The sequence below is a fragment of the Bos taurus genome, chromosome 22, assembly GCF_002263795.3.
Source record: "Bos taurus isolate L1 Dominette 01449 registration number 42190680 breed Hereford chromosome 22, ARS-UCD2.0, whole genome shotgun sequence".
NCBI classification, from domain to species: Eukaryota; Metazoa; Chordata; class Mammalia; order Artiodactyla; family Bovidae; genus Bos; species Bos taurus.
The window spans coordinates 49,511,775-49,532,798 of NC_037349.1; the positions used below are offsets into that span (position 1 = coordinate 49,511,775).

Consider the following 21,024-nt stretch of genomic DNA (forward strand, 5'->3'; position numbering starts at 1 on the left):
CCATCACTTCATGGCAAATAGATGGGGAAACAGTGGAAACAGTGTCAGACTTTATTTTGGGGGGCTCCAAAATCACTGCAGATGGTGACTGCAGTCATGAAGTTAAAAGACGCTTACTCCTTGGAAGGAAAGTTATGACCAACCTAGATAGCATATTCAAAAGCAGAGACATTACTTTGCCAACAAAGGTCCGTCTAGTCAAGGCTATGGCTTTTCCTGTGGTCATGTATGGATGTGAGAGTTGGACTGTGAAGAAGGCTGAGCGCTAAAGAATTGATGCTTTTGAACTGTGGTGTTGGAGAAGACTCTTGAGAGCCCCTTGGACTGCAAGGAGATCCAACCAGTCCATTCTGAAGGAGATCAGCCCTGGGATTTCTTTGGAAGGAATGATGCTAAAGCTGAAACTCCAATACTTTGGCCACCTCATGCAAAGAGTTGACTCATTGGAAGAGACTCTGATGCTGGGAGGGATGGGGGGCAGGAGGAGAAGGGGACGACAGAGGATGAGATGGCTGGATGGCAACACTGACTCGATGGACATGAGTTTGGGTGAACTCCGGGAGTTGGTGATGGACAGGGAGGCCTGGCATGCTGCAATTCATGGGGGTTGCAAAGAGTAGGACACGACTGAGTGACTGAACTGAACTGAGTCATCTCTGGCCTGCTTGCCAAGGTACTAAAGGGTAATCCAAAACACAGACATAGTCAGAGTTTGCCTTCCTCATTTATTTTATGTATTTCCTATATACCAAGGTGGGCCACAAACTAATGAGCATCTTCTGAAGCCCAGGCCTTTGGGAAACATACCCAGGTATCTTCTCCTGTGTTCCGTCTCTAGGACTCTGACCTCCAGGCCAGACTATCTACCATCAAATACATATCTCCTGCAAACATACCTTGAACTATATGACTTCCTGTCTTAAAAAGGAAACTTTCAGTGGTGTTCCATCTCTGCATATAAAACCCATAATCCTCCACTTATTAATCCAGGTCTTGTGGCATTTGTCCTCTCCCTCCCTTTCTAGGTTCCCCTATTTCCATCAACACATCTTGTTTCTGATCAGATAAGCCTGCTTGCCTTTCCCTAAATTACTATTTTTTTGCCCACTGTGTCCTCTCTCCCCCCTTCTCTACTGCTGCTCAAACCTGCCTAACCTTTGAGGCCCAGCTCAAATGTGTGGTATAAAGGTTTCTGTGACCCAGCAGTCAGAAGGGACCTGTTCCTCAATATCTAACCATTTACATCAGTGATTCTGATGGGTTAGTATTAGAGCTGGTTGTATGTTTATGTGGCACCTCTTCTGTACAGAAAAGAATTAACATAGCAGGCCTGAGACTGCTATCCTTAGAAAGGCCTGCTGGCAAAGTTGGCCTCTGGCCGGCATCTGGGATCTGACTCTTGTCTTGCAGTGCTCCCAACACTGTGCCTAGACTTTTTATGTGAACAATATGGTTTATAATGAACACTTGCTTCCCTTCTGGGCATTTTGTATATGCTAAACAAAGGGTTCTTATACAACCAAACCCCCAAAATGTTGGTTGCTAGATCTCTAGTGGGCTTCCTAGGGCAGAAACACTGCACATCTGTCACTGCATTTTAACTAGAAATGAGTATTTGAAGACAATGCTCTGTGTGACCCCTAATGTGATGGAGGGAGCATTAGGAGCCTGTGTGTGGAGTCCTTCAGACTCTACCTGGTTCTTCTTCCTAATAAGCCACCGGTGTATCCTTACTCCATTGGTATAATAAATATCAGCCACAAGTACAACTCTGAGTCCCATGAGTCCTTCTAGTGAATGAACACTGGGATTGTCCTGGGATCTTCAACACATCCTTTAAGTCCAATGTCCTTGTCTGTAAAGCAGCAGGGACTGTGCCTCCTACATCTCTGTGATCCTCAAGGAATTGAGCACAGAGGTTTAATTTCTAGATACTTGACTTTAATAACTTTAGAAGGACTATACAATTAAAACACCAAAGTAGCTAAGGGCAAAATGAAAAATAATAAAGGGGAAGTTTTCCCCAAAGGCTCCTGTCTATATACACACAGCTTTTCCCTGCTTTAAAGGCTCTCATGGGCTTCACAGCAATAAATGAGTATTCTGAATGTACCCACTGCTGCCACAGGGCTCTGATGACTTCTTAGTTTAATGAAATCTCTCTACCATCTTGCTACTCAGCTAAAAAGAGACTCTGTCTATTGTTCAAGCTAACAGAGACTCTGTCACTTTAAGTCCCAGGGGAGGGTACCTGCTAGGTACCCAGCAAAAGCAGGGCCTCTGCGGCAGGGAGAATCTCTGCAGTGGCCACAGACCTCTATTTGCCTTTCCTGTCTTTCAGAAGCCCATCTAAAGCACATAAAAACACTGATATTTGGACTCAAGAGCAAAGTTCTGACATGTATGATAACAATAATAATTATGAATATTTACTGAGATTTACTGTCTGCCAGGGCCTGATTTAGGGACTTCACATGAAGCATCACCATGATGATGCAGAGATTACTATTTCAGAGTTTGAGGACATGGAAGCACAGAGAGGTTAAGCAGCCTGGCTTATTTGGCAGCACTAAAGCAAAGGAGAAAAGGAAAGATATAAGCATCTGAATGCAGAGTTCCAAAGAATAGCAAGAAGAGATAAGAAAGACTTCCTCAGTGATCAATGCAAAGAAATAGAGGAAAACAACAGAATGGGAAAGACTAGAAATCTCTTCAAGAAAATCAGAGATACCAAAGGAACATTTCATGCAAAGATGGGCTCGACAAAGGACAGAAATGGTATGGACCTAACAGAAGCAGAAGATATTAAGAAGAAGTGGCAAGAATACACAGAAGAACTGTACAAAAAAGATCTTCATGACCCAGATAATCACAATGGTGTGATCACTCACCTACAGCCAGACATCCTGGAATGGGAAGTCAAGTGGGCCTTAGAAAGCATCACTACGAACAAAGCTAGTGGAGGTGATGGAATTCCAGTTGAGCTATTCCAAATCCTGGAAGATGATGCTGTGAAAGTGCTGCACTCAATACACTAGCAAATTTGGAAAACTCAGCAGTGGCCACAGGACTGGAAAAGGTCAGTTTTCATTCCAATCCCAAAGAAAGGCAATGCCAAAGAATGCTCAAACTACCACACAATTGCACTCATCTCACATGCTAATAAAGTAATGCTCAAAATTCTCCAAGCCAGGCTTCAGCAATATGTGAACCGTGAACTTCCTGATGTTCAAGCTGGTTTTAGAAAAGGCAGAGGAACCAGAGATCAAATTGACAACATCCGCTGGATCATGGAAAAAGCAAGAGAGTTCCAGAAAAACATCTATTTCTGCTTTATTGACTCTGCCAAAGCCTTTGACTGTGTGGATCACAAGAAACTGTGGAAAATTCTGAAAGAGATGGGAATACCAGACCACCTGACCTGCCTCTTGAGAAATCTGTATGCACGTCAGGAAGCAACAATTAGAACTGGACATGGAACAACAGATTGGTTCCAAATAGAAAAAGGAGTACGTCAAGGCTGTATATTGTCACCCTGCTTATTTAACTTATATGCAGAGTACATCATGAGAAATGCTTGACGGAAGAAGCACAAGCTGGAATCAAGACTGCCAGGAGAAATATCAATAACCTCAGATATGCAGATGACACCACCCTTATGGCAGAAAGTGAAGAGGAACTAAAAAGCCTCTTGATGAAAGTGAAAGTGGAGAGTGAAAAAGTGGGCTTAAAGCTCAACATTCAGAAAACGAAGATCATGGCATCCGGTCCCATCACTTCATGGGAAATAGATGGAGAAACAGTGGAAACAGTGGCTGACTTTATTTTTTTGGCCTCCAAAATCACTGCAGATGGTGACTGCAGCCAGGAAATTAAGACGCTTACTCCTTGGAAGGAAAGTTATGACCAACCTAGATAGCATAGTCAAAAGCAGAGACATTACTTTGCCAACAAAGGTCCGTCTAGTCAAGGCTATGGTTTTTCCAGTGGTCATGTATGGATGTGAGAGTTGGACTGTGAAGAAGGCTGAGCACCCAAGAATTGATGCTTTTGAACTGTGGTGTTGGAGAAGACTCTTGAGAGTCCCTTGGACTGCAAGGAGATCCAACCAGTCCATTCTGAAGGAGATCAGCCCTGGGATTTCTTTGGAAGGAATGATGCTAAAGCTGTAACTCCAGTACTTTGGCCACCTCATGTGAAGAGTTGACTCATTGGAAAAGACTCTGATGCTGGGAGGGACGGGGGGCAGGAGGAGAAGGGGACGACAGAGGATGAGATGGCTGGATGGCATCACTGACTCGATGGACATGAGTCTCAGTGAACTCCAGGAGTTGATGATGGACAGGGAGGCCTGGCGTGCTGCGATTCATGGGGTCGCAAAGAGTCGGACACGACTGAGCGACTGAACTGAACTGAACCATGGTAAGGCAGGCAGGCTCTATCAGGAGTGTGAATTCAGGGAGCTTAGAACAAGGCCAAGGACAGACCTCAAAGGTCAAATCCAACCATGGGGGAAAGAGAGGGTGGGATTAATTGACAGAGTAGTATGGAAATATATACATTATTATATGTGAAGCAGATAGTCAGTGGAAATTTGCTGTATGATGCAGGGAGCTCAAACTGGTGCTCTGTGACAACTTAGAGGGATGGGTAGGGATGGGATGGGATGGGATGGGATGGGATGGGATGGGCTGGGCTGGGCTGGGCTGGGCTGGGAGCGGGGAGGCAGGTTCAAGAGGAAGGAGACATATGTATACCTCTGGCTGATTCATGTTGATGTATGGCAGAAGCCAACACAACATTGTAAAGCAACTATCCTTCAATTTAAAATAGTTTTTTTAAAAGGTCGAGTCCAGGAATCCTGAATTCTCCTGATTTACAAGGCTGAAGCTGAAGAATTTCAAGCAGGGTAGGTACTGGGGATGGGCCATGGATGGACTGGATTACCCTCAGGGGTAGGAGGATGAAGTCTCAGACTGATCCTGGTGGACCACAACCTGGTGACGGACAGAGTGTGGAGCCAGTGTAGGTAGATGGGATGAAGTAGAAGCCAAGGTACAGGTCACAAAACAGCAAGGGGACTATTTCCAGAGTGGGTCTTTCACTCTGGAAATAGGAAATAAGGAGAGTCTCCTTAAAGGAGACTTCTCAGCCTGAGGTCAGACAGGTCATAGACCCTTTGTGTATCCTCAGAAAGAGGATGTAAAGAGGGCACGTATCCATCTGTGGGTACATGCAATCTTCCAAGGAAAGAGTATCAAAAGGTCCTCGGCTGCTTCTCCCTGGTTTACTTCTGTGTCTTCACAGAATCTTGCAGGCTCCTGACACAGGCTAGGATGCTCTTCCAGGCAGTGGGAAGCTGACTGCAATCTTGTGCCTCCATTTCCTCTAATGCCATACCTTTTGGTTTTTGACCCTACACCAATGCCCCTAATCAGTTATAAACTAGGCTAACTATTCCTCTGAAGCCATCTATATGGTGCTCACCCTTATAAGCATGAGCTTTAATATACTCCACAAATTTCTTGGAGTAGAAGTAAAAAGACGTTTTAATGCAAAAATTCAAGGCAAACTATTTAAGTCAAACAACTTACATTTCAGGGTTTCTGAGGGAGATAATGCTTAACTTTGATCTCAGTAAGCTTCTTTCTCAACTTGTCTCCTAAATTTGGATTCCTGCTGTGGTTTCAGTGATATAACATTCTGGCATCAAGAATGTGTACCTCAGGGCATCGCTAGCAGGAAAGCCTGCTTGTTGTTGGAAGGAACAGTGAGCAGCCACCAAACACAGATCCCCGGCCTGCAGGAATTCATGACTATGACCGCTGTTGCTGTGGTTTAGTCGCTCAGTCATGTCTGACTCTTTTGTGACCCCATGGACTGTAGTCTACCAGGCCTCTCCATCCATGGAATTTTATAGGCAAGAATACTGGAGTGTGTTGCCATTTCTACTCCAGGAGGTCTTTCCGGAGATCTTCCTGACCCAGGGATTGAACCAGTGTCTCTGGCATTGGCAGGTGGATTCTTTACCACTAAGCCAGCAGGGAAGCCTAACAATGACCATTAGAGCCCCTTAAAAGTTTCTGATTTCAATGTCGTGCTGATTTTGTAATTGCTTGGATAGTCTCTCATGAATTCCTATGGCAATATGGTATAATAGGCCATGGCTGATTCATGTCAATGTATGGCAAAAAACACTACAATATTTTAAAGTAATTAGGCTCCAATTAAATAATTTTTTTTTTAAATATGGTATAATGGGAATCAAGCAGGGGACAGACCAGGACTTGAATCCTAGATGGGAAACCAGTAATCTGTTTGACTTCAGAGTTGATGCAGGGACTAAATTAAGTGACATACATAGAGCTGGTGTCTTAGGCTTGGCACATCACATATACCCAGGAGAGTTCACTCCTGCTCCTTTCTAGCCCTTATTCCCCACAGAGACCAATCCAAACCTCCACCTTTCCCCTTAAGCCTCACAAGAAAATAAAAATCATTGGATATGACTGTCTTCCAGTTTATCACAGCCTAATGCAACTTATTTATGATTCTAGGCATTACCATCCCTCCTCCCCAGTCCCTGTGGGACATGCCCCATTACTGGCTCTTCTATCTTCATGCTCCCCTCTAAATATCCTCTGTGTGGGTCCAGTGATTTCCTCGTGGTCCTGTGTGTCTCATTACTGGAGAGTCTGTCTGGCCTACAGTCAAATGAGGTGCTGTGAGCCACTCTGGAAGGATTAGTGACTAGGGTATGTAGGAAAATGCTTGCAAAGCTTAAAAGTTCTGAGTGATGTAAAGCTTCCAATGATAGTATTTGGGGCCCAATGCTAGTGGTAGAGAACCTGCCTGCTAATGCAGGAGACATAAGAGATGCAGGTTCGATTCCTGGGTGGGGAAGTTCCCCTGGAGGAGCACATGGCAACCCACTCCAGTAATCTCACCTGGAGAATCCCATGGACAGAGGAGACAGGAGGATAGGGTCACAAAGAGTCAGACACAACTGAAGCGATTTAGCACAGCACACACAAATGTGTTATGGTTTGTTTGTTTTTAAAGAGATCAATGTTTGAGGAAATCTTCTGAGCTCAGAAAGTGAAGGGGATTTGTTGGAGGAGGGCAGTCAAATGCTGAGGGCCTGGGAGGGTCAGCAATTAAATAATCTTTAGGCATCAGTTTCATCTCTTTACAGGGATCTTCCCCAGGCATCTGAATTTAAAAGTCCTATGTCTCATTTTTGTGATTCTCAATTGCTTAGTTTTCTTCAAAGTATTTGTATCTTCCTAGTTATGTAGTATACACGTACTTATCATCTGTTTCCCTCCCTAGAATGTAAACTACAAGAGGAGAGGGATTTTTCTCTGCCTTGTTTTGCACTGATTCCCTGGCACCTGGAACAACCTCTTACACATGGCAGTTGTATAATGTGTGCTGAATAAATTAACAAGACTGATATAATTATAACCATGAATCTACTCTATAAAAAGTAAATGATTTTCAAGTCAGTACTGTAACTACATTACTAACAAATTATTTCTAACACTCTCCTACTGCCTTCTGCACACAGTAGCTCTACCGAACATCTGACAGTTCTTTAAACTCGGCAGTCCCAGGCAGTGATTCTTAACCTTCCCAGTACCTTGTAATCACTAGAGAACTCCTGATTTAATTAATGTGGGGAGTGGCCTGGCCATAGAGAACTTTAGCTCTAATGTGCGACCAAGGTTAAGAAATGCCAGTCTAAGACCAGTTCCCTTCAATCTGTCCACTCCTTTTATATTCCCTCTTATGGTAATGGCCTGAACATACAGTCAACAGTCACTCCAAAAAGTAATCAGAGCTAAGTCTGGAAAAAGTGAATAATAACGAAGGATAATACATTTGTCCAATAAACAAAGAGTGACTACAAGACTTGTTTTCCTGTGAAACATATAAACTAATTTTGCTCTCATTTTTCCAGATGCTGGAATCTCTCTTCTCTGTCTGTCCCCTTCTTCTATACACGCATCTCATCCATTTTACTCTACAGATGTATTTCAGCCCAGGCTCCTGTTCCTGGGACTCCATTATCTTGACTTAATAATCTGCTAGGCAAGTCTCTCCAGTCTGTCTTGAGGTACTGAAATATTTTTATTTTCCATTAAAAGCCCTTGAAAGAAAAACCTTTTTTTTTTTTTTTTAATGTGCTTCACTTCAAAACTTAAGGATAACAATCAGGTAGGCATTAATAACAGAGTTTTACACTTTGATTTGAAGAGTCCACATAAAGTGTAATACAGCTTTTGGGGGAAGGTGCCATGAGTGTTAATAATAATTAACTGAGTTCAAGGTGGGCTTCCCAGGTGGCTCAGTGGGTAAAGAATCTGCCTGCAATGTAGGAGACAAGGGTTCAATACCTGGGTCAGGAAGATCCCCTGGAGGAGGGCACAGCAACCCACTCCAGTATTCTTGCTTGGAGAATCCCATGAACGGAGGAGCCTGGTGGGCTATAGTCCGTGGGGTCACAAAGAGCCAGACACGACTGAAGCAACTGAGCACAAGCACATGAGTTCAAGAATAACAAGTAGCAGGACCTGTTTCCATATGAGTCTCTGTTCTAAACATGCTCAAAGGGAAAGTTACTTAGAGTGTTCCCTTGGAAAGCAGCAGCCACATTTTTAGATACCATATTAAGATAAAGTAAGTTTACACAGGAGTGCTGGGACAAAATATTCTTCACTGTTTGCTACTGAAGAACTGAGTTTTTAAAAATTTGTAACTGTTTATATGTTGAATTTGAAATTCTAAATGTCTCTTTTCCTCGCATACCATTTAGCTTTGTCTATTAAGTTATAACTGTGGACCTTCCTGGTTCCCACGTACTGCAAAGGATTGAATCAGTCTCAGAGTTTCCCATCTGCGCTATTTCTCTACTATTTCTTCTCTTCCTTGTGCCTGATTTCTAGTTACCTAACCACAGCCACACATCTTGCTCCATGGATAGCAAGCCCATACATCCCATGTTCAGTTTTCCATTTTCTCTCATGAGTCTCAACTGTTTGCTTTTAAACAACACATACCAAATCCTTCAAAACACAGTCTTGATTCATTGACTGATCTGCTGACAGGATCTATTAAAAGTACCTAGTGTTCTACCACTTCCATGTGAGGATTCGAAGATTTCGTTTTTAAAATCTTGCTCCAGCTTCAGATCTCAATCCAGGCAGATGTTTCACACTGCTTTGTGAAGGCAGAGAAAATAACCCCTTCTTTGTGAGTACATGCCTCTGGTTCTGACAGAAAGGCCTCCAATCACTGTAAGTTGTGTCTTACACAACTTATCTCCGGAAGGCATATAGCCTCAGAGATCCTTCAGGACTGTACTCTAAGGACAACAGCCACAGATTTTACAATTAAGCATTTCTCTAGCCATCTGGTTTCCAGAGAAAACACAGATAAGTTACAGTCTCTCCCAGCTAAAAATAGTTTAGCAACAAAAACGTTTTTTAAAAGAAAAAAGAAATACAGCAAATTTCAATCTAGTATTTTCTTTCATCTTTTTGTATTTCCCATCATTCACTTCTCTGGAACATCTTAACTTGGACTTTGCAAATCTGAGATTTAGAGTCTTGAAAGACATTAGTTTGTGTTGGTATCTGAGTTGGCAAGAGCAGCAAGAAAGAAGAGAACCTTCCACAACCTAAGAAAAGAGCAGGTCCTAGCTGGCACTCTGTGTGTCTGAAGAGTAAAAGTTCCCTTTCACAGAAAAGTCTATGCGCCTCTCTGGAAGAAAGGAATGCTAAGCTATTGTCAAATCACTGAATCTTAGGACTTCCACTCCCACACCTTTAAATACTTCCTGACAGTGTATTTCCCAAAGCTTTCTCATCACAAGGCTCAAAAAAGGCTTCACAGAGTACTCGGGGCTACGGAATTTCCACTTAGAGAGCAGTCTCCTTCACTGAAGTAGTACCTGAAACTATCTTGTTTACACACTTACCAGTTGTGCTTCTCTGAGGGCAGGGGTTCTCTTGATCAGGAACACAATAGATACTAGGTCAAATCCTTTGGCCAAACCCAGACTGTATGTACATTTTGAGAAGGATTTTGACAAGAGATTCTCCCCTTGATCAAACTCTAGTCAGGCTCCTCTAAATTTCTCAACTAGACCTCAATTTTTAGAGTCCCATGTCCCTCTCTTGTCTAATTGTAGAATCAGACAATTTTAGAATTAAGACAATCCAAACAGAATCCTGCTACATTGGTTTAGCCAGAATCCTTCACATTGACTATATGACTCCCCACCTTGATATCAATCAGACTACTCATTCGCCATCACCCTTGGGCGACATCTGATCACCCTGGCCTGTCTTCAACAAGTATCTTTTAGGTTGGTTTAGCCAGAATCCTCCCCCAACAAACCCTTGATGCTTCTTTTTAGTAATTTTTCAATCCACTGACTCCTACTCTGCTCTTTGCCTATCAGTTCAGTTCCATTGCTCAGTTGTGTCCGACTCTTTGCGACCCCATGAACCGCAGCATGCCAGGCCTCCCTGTCCATCACCAACTCCTGGAGTTCACCCAAACCCATGTCCATTGAGTCGGTGATGCCATCCAATCATCTCATCCTCTGTCATCCCCTTCTCCTCCTGTCCTCAATTTTTCCCAGCATCAGGGTCTTTTCAAATGAGTCAGTTCTTCACATCAGGTGGCCAAAGTATTGGAGTTTAACGTTCAACATCAGTCCTTCCAATGAACACTCAGGATTGATCTCCTTTAGGATGGACTGGTTGGATCTCCTTGCAGTCCAAACATCACAGTTCAAAAGCATCAATTCTTCAGCACTCAGCTTTCTTTACAGTCCAACTCTCACATCCATACATGACCACTGGAAAAACCATAGCTGTGACTAGATGGACCTTTGTTGGCAAAGTAATGTCTCTGCTTTTTAACATACTGTCTAGGTTGGTCATAACTTTCCTTCCAAGGAGTAAGCGTCTTTTCATTTCATGACTGCAATCACCATCTGCAGTGATTTTGGAGCCCCCCAAAATAAAGTCTGACACTGTTTCCACTGTTTCCCCATCTGTTTGCCATGAAGTGATGGGACTGGATGCCGATCTTAGTTTTCTGAACATTGAGCTTTAAGCCAACTTTTTCACTCTCCTCTTTCACTTTCATCAAGAGGCTTTTTAGTTCTTCTTTGCTTTCTGCCATAAGGTGTCATCTGCATATCTGAGATTATTGATATTTCTCCTGGCAGTCTTGATTCCAGCTTGTGCTTCTTCCAGTCCAGCGTTTCTCATGATGTACTCTGCATATAAGTTAAATAAGTAGGGTGACAGTATACAGCCTTGACGTATTCCTTTTCCTATTTGGAACCAGTCTGTTGTTCCATGTCCAATTCTTTTTTGTGTGTGTGTGTGTGTAATAAAGTTTTATTAAAGTATAAAGGAGATAGAGAAAGCTTCTGACATAGGCATCAGAAGGGGGCAGAAAGAGTACCCACTTGCTAGTGTTAACAATGAAGTTATATACTCTCCATGTCCAATTCTAACTGTTGCTTCCTGACCTGCATACAGGTTTCTCAAGAGGCAGGTCAGGTGGTCTGGTATTCCCATCTCTTTCAGAATTTGCCACAGTTTCTTGTGATCCACACAGTCAAAGGCTTTGGCATAGTCAATAAAGCAGAAATAGGTGTTTTTCTTGAACTCTCTTGCTTTTTCCATGATCCAGCGGATGTTGGCAATTTGATCTCTGGTTCAAGATCTCTTGAACCATCTGAGCGCTTCTTGTAAACTCTTGTAAACTCTTCTTGAACGATCTGAGAACCATATCTTGAACCAATGATCAGGATCTCTTTGCCTATAAATTCGTACTTTCTCTTATTGTAGTCATAGTTGAGTTCACTGTAGTGGTCCTTATACTTACTGCAACAGTCCTGAATAAAGTCTGCCTGTCTTTAACAAGTGTCTAAATATTTTCTTTTTTCTTTAACAAAGCCCTTAGTGATGATCAGTGGATATTCCAACCTGGCCTCTGACATCTTTGAAAGACACTCTCTACTGGTTTTTAGCAGACTGCTATCTTCAGTAGTTGTATTTGAGAAGATAAAAGTGGTTACATGATCTGTCGGATCAGGACAGCTGGAGTGAATCCTTTGAGAATTGTCTTCTGTTGACTAGCACCTAGAGGGAATCATCAGTCCACGGCATGGAGCCAAGTGGGTATCTGGAAAAAGAGTAGGGATGACTTAACCTGCTTGCATGGCTCTATCTGTGGCTGTGGCCTTGAGGCAGAAGTAGAAATGGGAGAAAGGGAAGAATGTCTTTAATATGAGTTCTGCCCGATTTAACACATTTCTGCAACTATAGACTCAATGCTTGTGATTTTATAACAAATCATTCTTTCATTCAATAAATGTTACCAGCTCACTGTAGGCTCTGCAACATTTCTCCTTGCACATATAAGACTCTAAACAAAAAGAACTGAACAAAGAATTAGTGTGTGCATTTTATGGCAATTTTCTAGTTTTCAACTAAAGTTGAAAAACTTGTTCAGTTTACTGCCACTTCATTCACAAAGGATTTTCCTTCTATTTTAAGTTATGTCTTCTTCTCTGCTGTCTTGATAATCTTGATCTCTACTGTATAGAAAGCTTCTCTACCACCCTTATGGCAGCAAGCAAAGAAAAAACTAAAGAGCCTCTTGATGAAAAAAGTGAAAGAGGAGAGTGAAAAAGTTGGCTTAAAACTCAACATTCACAAAACGAAGATCACAGCATCTGGTTCCATCACTTGATGACAAATAGATGGGGAAACAATGGAAACAGTGAAACACTTTATTTTGGGGGGGCTCCAAAATCACTGCAGATGGTGACTGCAGCCATGAAATTAAAAGATGCTTGCTCCTTGGAAGAAAAGTTATGACAAACCTAGACAGCCTATTAAAAAACAGAGACATTACTTTGACAACAAAAGTCTGTGTAGTCAAAGCTATGATTTTCCAGTAGTCCATGTATGGATCTGAGAGTTGGACTATAAAGAAAGCTGAGTGCTGAAGAATTGATGCTTTTGAACTGTGGTGTTGGAGAAGACTCTTGAGAGTCCCATGGACTGCAAGAAGCTGAAACTAAAGGAAATCTAAAGTCAATCCTAAAGGAAATCAGTCCTGAATATTCATTGAAAGGACTGATGCTAAAGCTGAAGCTCTGATACTTTGACCACCTGATATGAAGAACTGACTCATTTGAAAAGACCCCAATGCTGGGAAAGGTTGAAGGCGGGAGGAGAAGGGGACGACAGAGGATGAGATGGTTGGATGGCATCACTGACTTGATGGGCATGAGTTTGAGCAAGCTCTGGGAGCTGGTGATGGACAGGGAAGCCTGGCATGCTGCAGTCCATGGGGTCACAAAGATTTGGACATGACTAAGTGACTGAACTGAACTGAACTGAAGAAAGACTAATTAAATTTAACGTCTGAGGCAACTCATTACTGTTTTGAATGATACCTGAAATTATACTCTCTTAAGTGGATTTGGCTCCTAAGACACCATGAACATGTACTTTGGAATGTGAGGAAATAAAGAACCAGAACAGTTCCAGGAATCTTCCAATATTGGGTAGATTTTAAAATTTCATTTATCTACTGACTTTTTAGCTGTACCTCTTTGCATTATTTTCTAAATTCTTAACTTTTCACCATCAATTTCAAATGAGTATTTTTCCATTTTACAAAAAATGTAGAAAGCTTACAAATGTAGAGGTTAAATTACCACTCCTTCCATCCTTTCTGCTATAGTTGTCGTAAGTACATACATTAGAATACCCTCAAGAAAATGTTATTTTTATTTTATACAGTACTGTATTTTTTTAAATTAAGAGACAAATAGTCTTTTCTATTCATCTATATATTTATCATTTCCAATGCTCTTCATTCAGTTTTGAGCATCTGAGCTTCCCTGTGATTCTTTTTTTAGCCTGGAGAACTTCCATTAGCAAGTCTTCAAGTACAGTTCTCCTGGTGACAAGCTCTCTTAGTTTTCCCTCATCTGAAAATGTCTTTAAAATAAAGATATTTGTCTTTATTTTGTCTTCATTATTCATTTGTCTTCATTCTTAAAAGATTTTTTTCACTAAATATAAAACTTTGTGTTTGTCTGTCCTTCAATACTTTAAAGATGTTTTTCTGTTATATTCTGGACTCTATGATTTCTGATAAAAAGCTCACAATCACTTGAATTATTGTTCCTAGGCATGCAATTTGTCATTTTTTACTAGCTACTTTTAAGAATTTTTGGCACCCCACTCCAGTACTCTTGCCTGGAAAATCCCATGGACAGAGGAGCCTGGTAGGCTGCAGTCCATGGGGTCGCTACGAGTCGGACACAACGGAGTGACTTCACTTTCACTTTCACGCATTGGAGAAGGAAATGGCAACCCACTCCAGTGTTCTTGCCTGGAGAATCCCAGGGATGCGGGAGCCTGGTGGGCTGCCGTCTATGGGGTCACACAGAGTCGGACACGACTGAAGTGACTTAGCAGTTTAAGAATTTTAGTTAGACTATGATGTGTCATATTTATTCTGTTTAGAGGGCTGGCCTGTTAGGAGGTCACTCTACCATACCAGAAATGAAATCAGCATGGTTCTACCTCAAAAAAATAACCCAAATACAAGCCACCAACATCTCCCATCTGAATTACTGCAAAGGCCTCCTATTCTAGTTTCCTTATTTATCTTTATGTGACCAGGGGTGAGAAGGCTGGTTGTAATTTCATCCCTTGGCTCCACTTCATTAATTTGGAAGTCATTTTGAGATTCAAAGCATTTCCCTGGTAGCTCAGTTGGTAAAGAATCCACCTGCAATGCAGGAGACCCTGGTTCAATTCCTGGGTCGGAAAGATCTAGTGGAGAAGAGATAGGCTACCCACTCCAGTATTCTTGGGCTTCCCTGTAGGCTCAGCTGGTAAAGGATGAGAAGATGGCAGAAAACAAGTCTCTCCCCTGGAAGACAGCCCCATGGTATGTTTACCAGATGAGAACAGTAAGGCCTATACTGAATACCTTTTTCAAAACAGCAAATTCTCCTTCATACTTTACTTTTTTATTCTAACATTTATCCCTCCAAATATACTATACAAACTACTTATTTATTGATTGACTCCCCCTACAAGAATGTAAGTTTCACAAGAGCAGGAATTTTTGTTGAGTTTTCTTCACTGGCATGTCTCTATAAAGCCTATACCAGTGGGAGCACCTAATAGGTGAAAAATAAATCTTTGACTCTAACAATCGACTATGACATCTACCTCTGATACCTCTTAATTTTCCACATTCTTTTCCAGGCAGAAGGTTTTTCTGAACTCATGTCAGTTCAGTTCAGTTCAGTCGCTCAGTCTGTCCGACTCTTTGAGACCCCATGGACTGCAGCATGCCAGGCCTCCCTGTCCATCACCAATTTCCAGAGCTTACTCAAACTCATGTCCATTGAATCAGTGATGCCATCCAACCATCTCACCCTCTGTCGTTCCCTTCTCCTTCCACCTTCAATCTCTCCCAGCATCAGGGTCTTTTCAAATCAGTCAGTTCTTCACATCAGGTGGCCAAAGTATTGAAGTTTCAGCTTCAACATCAGTCCTTCATTGGATTGATGTCCTTCATCATCAGGATTGATGTCATGATGAATATTCATGAACTCATGTCAGAAGCATAGTTATTCTATTCTACTCTGCACTGTGTGTTATAGTCTAGATAGAGCAGAAGGGAAATTTCTTGTAAACAAAGAACTTTTTAAAGAAAATTGACCATTTCTTTTACTGTGTTTGTACAGATTCTGTAGTACACTGTATTAAAAATTTTCTCCAGCCTGATACTTAGACTCAGAACATAATTAAGAGATGGCACACACAGGAGAACAATTCCTGGCCTTTTTCTCAGATGAAAAAAATATACATTTAACCAAAGATCAAAGTATATATCTAAAATGAAAGTTTCACCAGGTGTATCTCTAAGTATATTTTCACTGTATTATTTCAGAGCAAGATGTGATGCCTTGGCCACGTATATAAAAGCATGTTGAGTTAGCCTGGCCACTGAAATGAAATACATTTAGCTTCAAACTGTATTTGCATTCATTCTGTCTATATTTTCAGTCTGGGGTTAGAAAAATGTATTCTTGTAAGAGAAAACTTACAAGATGATAGAGTATAAAGTGTTTCACTTAAATATTCACACATTGGCCTCACCATCCATAGGGCACAGGATCCTGGCTTTCTTTGTATGAGAGAGTAAGCTAATTTTTAGTTTCTCTAGATCTTTGTAATTTCCAGGGAAGATATGCATATTGACAATGAGAGCACAGTAGGAAAAGAAACTGAAATTGACTATCACCAGAGCCAGGGTACTAGCTCCACTTATTCCTGCTGGGACTGACAGAAAATTCTTGAGGGAATGTTGGGTAGTGAGCTGGAGTCTATGTCCTAGACCCAGTTAAAACAGGTCAGACCATACCATGTGGCTTTGAGTGGACGGACTGATATGCAGGTCCTTCACTGGCTGCTGGAGCTCCTGCAGATAAGCTCTAGTTGTCCTGTAAGACATGACCTCTTTAGCAGAGAAAAGAAAAACTGCTTGATCTAATTAACAAAGTTCTCAGCCATCATTTCAAAAGAAAATTTCTCTCTCAGGTTACCTGCGATTTTCTCTCTTTTGGGTAGAAAACTTGCCTCTCAGGCAGAGCCCTCTATTTCAATTACAGAAGCAGCTGATTTTCAAGAAAAAGTACATTCTATGCAAGCGTGTTCTGAATGCTGAGCCAACTCCAGGAGAGTAAGAAATGAGCCTTTTTAGCTTGCTTTGCACAGCATCCATGAAAAGATGGTTAACAAGTGCTTTCGCATGATAATCAAGAGAGGTTAAGTTTCTGAGGGCAACTTTGTATTCCCAAGGCCTAGAAGAAAAACCTGGCATACTGAAGATGCCTTACGGAAAGCCAGTTGAGTTATAAAATCAATCATTAGCACCCAGAGGCTTCAAAGCACTCTTCTAAACTTGCAGAGGGCCAACAAGAGAATGAGGCATATTAAGAGGCACACCAGTAGAGAAAGTTAGTTGAACAATAATACTCCCCCTGTGAATAAAGAAACTCACATAAAAGAAAAGATAACTGTATCCATAAAAAAATCAAATAAGGATCAAAACACAAATTCTATTCTAAAAGAATACTCTTTATACTATTTGGCGAGGTAATTATTAAGTAGATTAAGATAACAGTGAATTGTAACAAGTTTACAGATAAATATTTTTTTCGTTTCTTTTTTAATAGAATAAAACTTTTTTAAACAAAGACAACGAGTTCCTTGTAAAAAGTGGGATCTATGATATTAGGGAAAGATATTAAGAATATTTAAAATCCTGGCCATTTACAGGCTTTGTCCTTTTCTTAAATCATTACCACTCAAAAGCAAGCAGATGTTTATTTTGGACTGCCAAGCCAGAAGGCTTGAAGAAGGGAGAAGCAGAAGTGAGAAATTTTTTTCATATTTTTTTCCTCATACAGAAAAATCAGTATTTCCTATAATTTTTATAACTATCTTTTCCTTAAGATTATTGCCAGCTACTTTAAAAAAGAATTACTACCAAAACATCAAGAATCTGTCAGTTCAAGGACAATTTTGAAAAATTTTAGCCTTTTAAAAAATTTGTAATTATAATACATTATATGCATATAGACATACATTGTTTTTCCCCACAAAGTCAAGTCATGCTATACTCACAATTGTAAATTTGCTGTTTTCACTGAACTCATTAACTTTCATATAAAGAACATGTTTTTGTAGAAGTTTCCCTGATGGCTCAGGGGGTAAAGAATCCACCTGTGATGTAGGAGACATAGGAGATGCAGGTTCGACCCCTGGATTTGGGAAGATGCCCTGGAGGAGGGCATGGCAACTTGCCTAGAAAATTCCATGGACAGGGAGCCTGTCGGGCTACAGTCCAAAGGGTGGCACAGAGTCAGACACAACTGAGTGACTACACAGGCACATATGCAGTCTCTGTTGTAGGCAGAACTCTACAAATGTCCCCTAAACTTCCCCTCTATAGAGGTTCTAACCTTTGGGATTATAAGTATGGTGACTTCTAATTCCATGATCAGCTTATTTTATACAACACAGCTGACCACAAAATAGGGAGATTTGTGGGTAAACCTGACCTAATCCCACGAGTCCTTTAAAGGCATGGCATTTTCTCCCACAGACGAGGAAGTAAGAGATTCTCAGCACGGAAAAGACTCACTGCACTTTTGCAAACCTGAAGATGGAGGGTTCTACAAAGCAAGAAAGGCTTGTGGCCTTTAGGAACTAATGGCAGTTCTCAGTCAACAGTTAGCAAGGAAACGAAACCTCAGTCCCATAACTGAAAGAAATTGAATCCTGCCAACAACAACCAATGAACTTGGAAGCAAATTTTCCACTACAGCTTTTACATTACAACACAGACACTATTTCAGCCTTGTAATATAGTGAACAAAGAACCCAGTAATGCCTTCTAACCTACAGAACTATGAACTAAAAAAATGAGAAATTTTGAAGTCCATTAAATTTGTTGTAATTCATTAAGCAACAACAGAAAACTAATTCAGTCCCTCTCTCACTTCTTTTCACCTCAATCTTTTCAAAGGTAACAGTATTATTTATCTAGTCATCTCTCTTCTTATGAACATTTTGCTATTACAAAAGTAAGATTTTTACACAAATAAACACGTTTATTTGTATCAGATTGATCACAGTATAGGTACACAATTTAAAAAATGTGTTCTATGATACTAAAAGCACGAGCAACAGAATAAAAAACAGATATAGTGGGCTTCATCAAAATTAAAAAGTATTGTGCATCAACATTATCAAGAAAGTGAAAAAGGCAACCTACAGGAAGGGAGAAACATTGGCAAACTGTAGCTCTGATAGGCTTCCCTGGTGGTTCAGATGCTAAAGCATCTGCCTGCAATGCAGGAGACTCAGATTCGATCTCTGGGTCAGGAAGATTCCCTGGAGAAGGGAATGGCTACTCACTCCAGAATTCGTGCTTGGAGAAGCCCATGGTAGAGGAGCCTGATGGGCTACCGGCCATGGGGTCACAAAGAGACAGATATGACTATATCTCTGATAAGGTTTTAGTATCTAGGAAACATAAAGAACATTTACAACTCAACAAAAAGACAAACAAATAATCCAATTAAAAATGGGCAAAAGACTTGACTACACATTTCTCCAAGGAAGACATACACATGGTTAACAAACACATGAAAAGATGCTCATATCACTAGTCATCATGAAAATGCGTATCAAACCACAATGGGGGAAGACCCCAGAAAACAGCAAACACCAATGAGGATGTGCATAAACTGGACATCGCATACACTGTTGGCAGGAATGTATAATGGTTCAGCTGCTGTGGAAAACAGTTTGGCAGTTCCTCAAAAGTTAAACATGGAATTACTGTACAATGTAACAACTCCACTCCTAGATATACACCTAAAAGAACAGACAACAGGCCCTCACCTATAGGCATACAACATGTTCCAAGCAGCACTATCCACTGTAGCCAAAAGGTAGAAAGAGCACAATTGTCTTCTGACGAATGGATGGAAAAAGATATTGTGGCATATCCATATAATGAAATATTACTCAGCCGTATAAAGAAATGATATACTGATGCATGTTACAACATGAACAAATCTTAAAAACACAATGATAAGTGAAACAATCCAATGCAAGAGGTCACAAATTATAGGATTCTATTTACATGAAATATCTAGAATAGCTAAATTCAGGGAGATGAAACAAAGACTTGTAGCTGTCAGGGGGCGGAAGCAGGGGTGGGGTGGGGAGGAGAATGAGGAACAACAGTTTATCAGGTTCATAGCTTCCTTTTGGGGTGATGATAATATTCTGGATATAGACAGAGGTGGCGGTTGAGCAACCTTGTGAATGTAGTAAATGCCACTAAACTGTTTACTTTAAAATGCTACTTTTATGTTACATGAATCCTACCTCAATTAAAAAATGTGTTCCATATATTTTTTAGTATTTATCTTTTTTCTTTATTACTCTTGCTACTAGTATGTCTTTTTTAAAGTTTGTTTTTTCAGAGAATCAGTCTTTATTTTATTGATCATATTGTTTATTTCTTTTTTATTTCAATTTTTACTGGAGTACAGTTGATTTATGATGCATTAATTTCTGCTGTATGTTTATTTATGTTCTATTTTTATATTATTATTATATTTTTCTTATACTTTATCTTTTCTTTTCCTAGCACCCTAAACTAAAAATATGACTTATTTATTTGTATTCATCTGGAGACTATGGATTCACCAAAGATCTGGTTTCTTGACAACTGAAGTGTAAACATGGAGGAGATGCTCAGTAAAACTGAGGGGCACAGCAGCACATGGAAGCAACCTAAACGTCTAACAACAGATCAATGGATAAAGAAGGTGTGATGTGTATACACACATACACACATAATGGAATATTATTTGACCATAAAAAGAATAAAATAATGCCATTTGTAGCAACACTGAAGGACCCAGAGTTACATAAGTCAGACAGAAAAAGATAAATATCATATGATGTCACTTTTTGGTGGAATCTAAAAAAAAAAAAAAGGATACTTTTTTCACAAAATAGATATAGACTCACATACACAGAAAACAAACTTAAGGTTACCAAAGGGGCAAGGGAGGGGAGAGATAAATTAGGATTTGGGGTTAACATATACATACTACTATATATAAAATAGATTAAAACAAGGAATAGCACAGGGAACTATATCTAATATCCTATAAAAAAAAAACTATAATGGAGAAGAGTCTGCAAAAGAATATATATAACTGAGTCACTTTCCTATATACCTGAACACTGTAAATCTACCATACCTTCAATAAAAAAGTTGAGGAGCACATGAAGGCATCCATTTGCTGACAAACTCTCGGGCAATATTGGACAGTTTTTGGAAGCAGCTAAAGGAACAGCTATA

At 40.6% G+C, this 21,024-nt stretch overlaps 1 protein-coding gene across 13 annotated transcripts in view; it reads right to left on the reverse strand.

Moving 5' to 3' along the window:
* The window catches only part of DOCK3 (dedicator of cytokinesis 3), a 303,790-nt gene that overhangs the window by 127,117 nt on the left and 155,649 nt on the right, over positions 1-21,024 (reverse strand). The gene's annotated exons all lie outside the window — the stretch shown is intronic.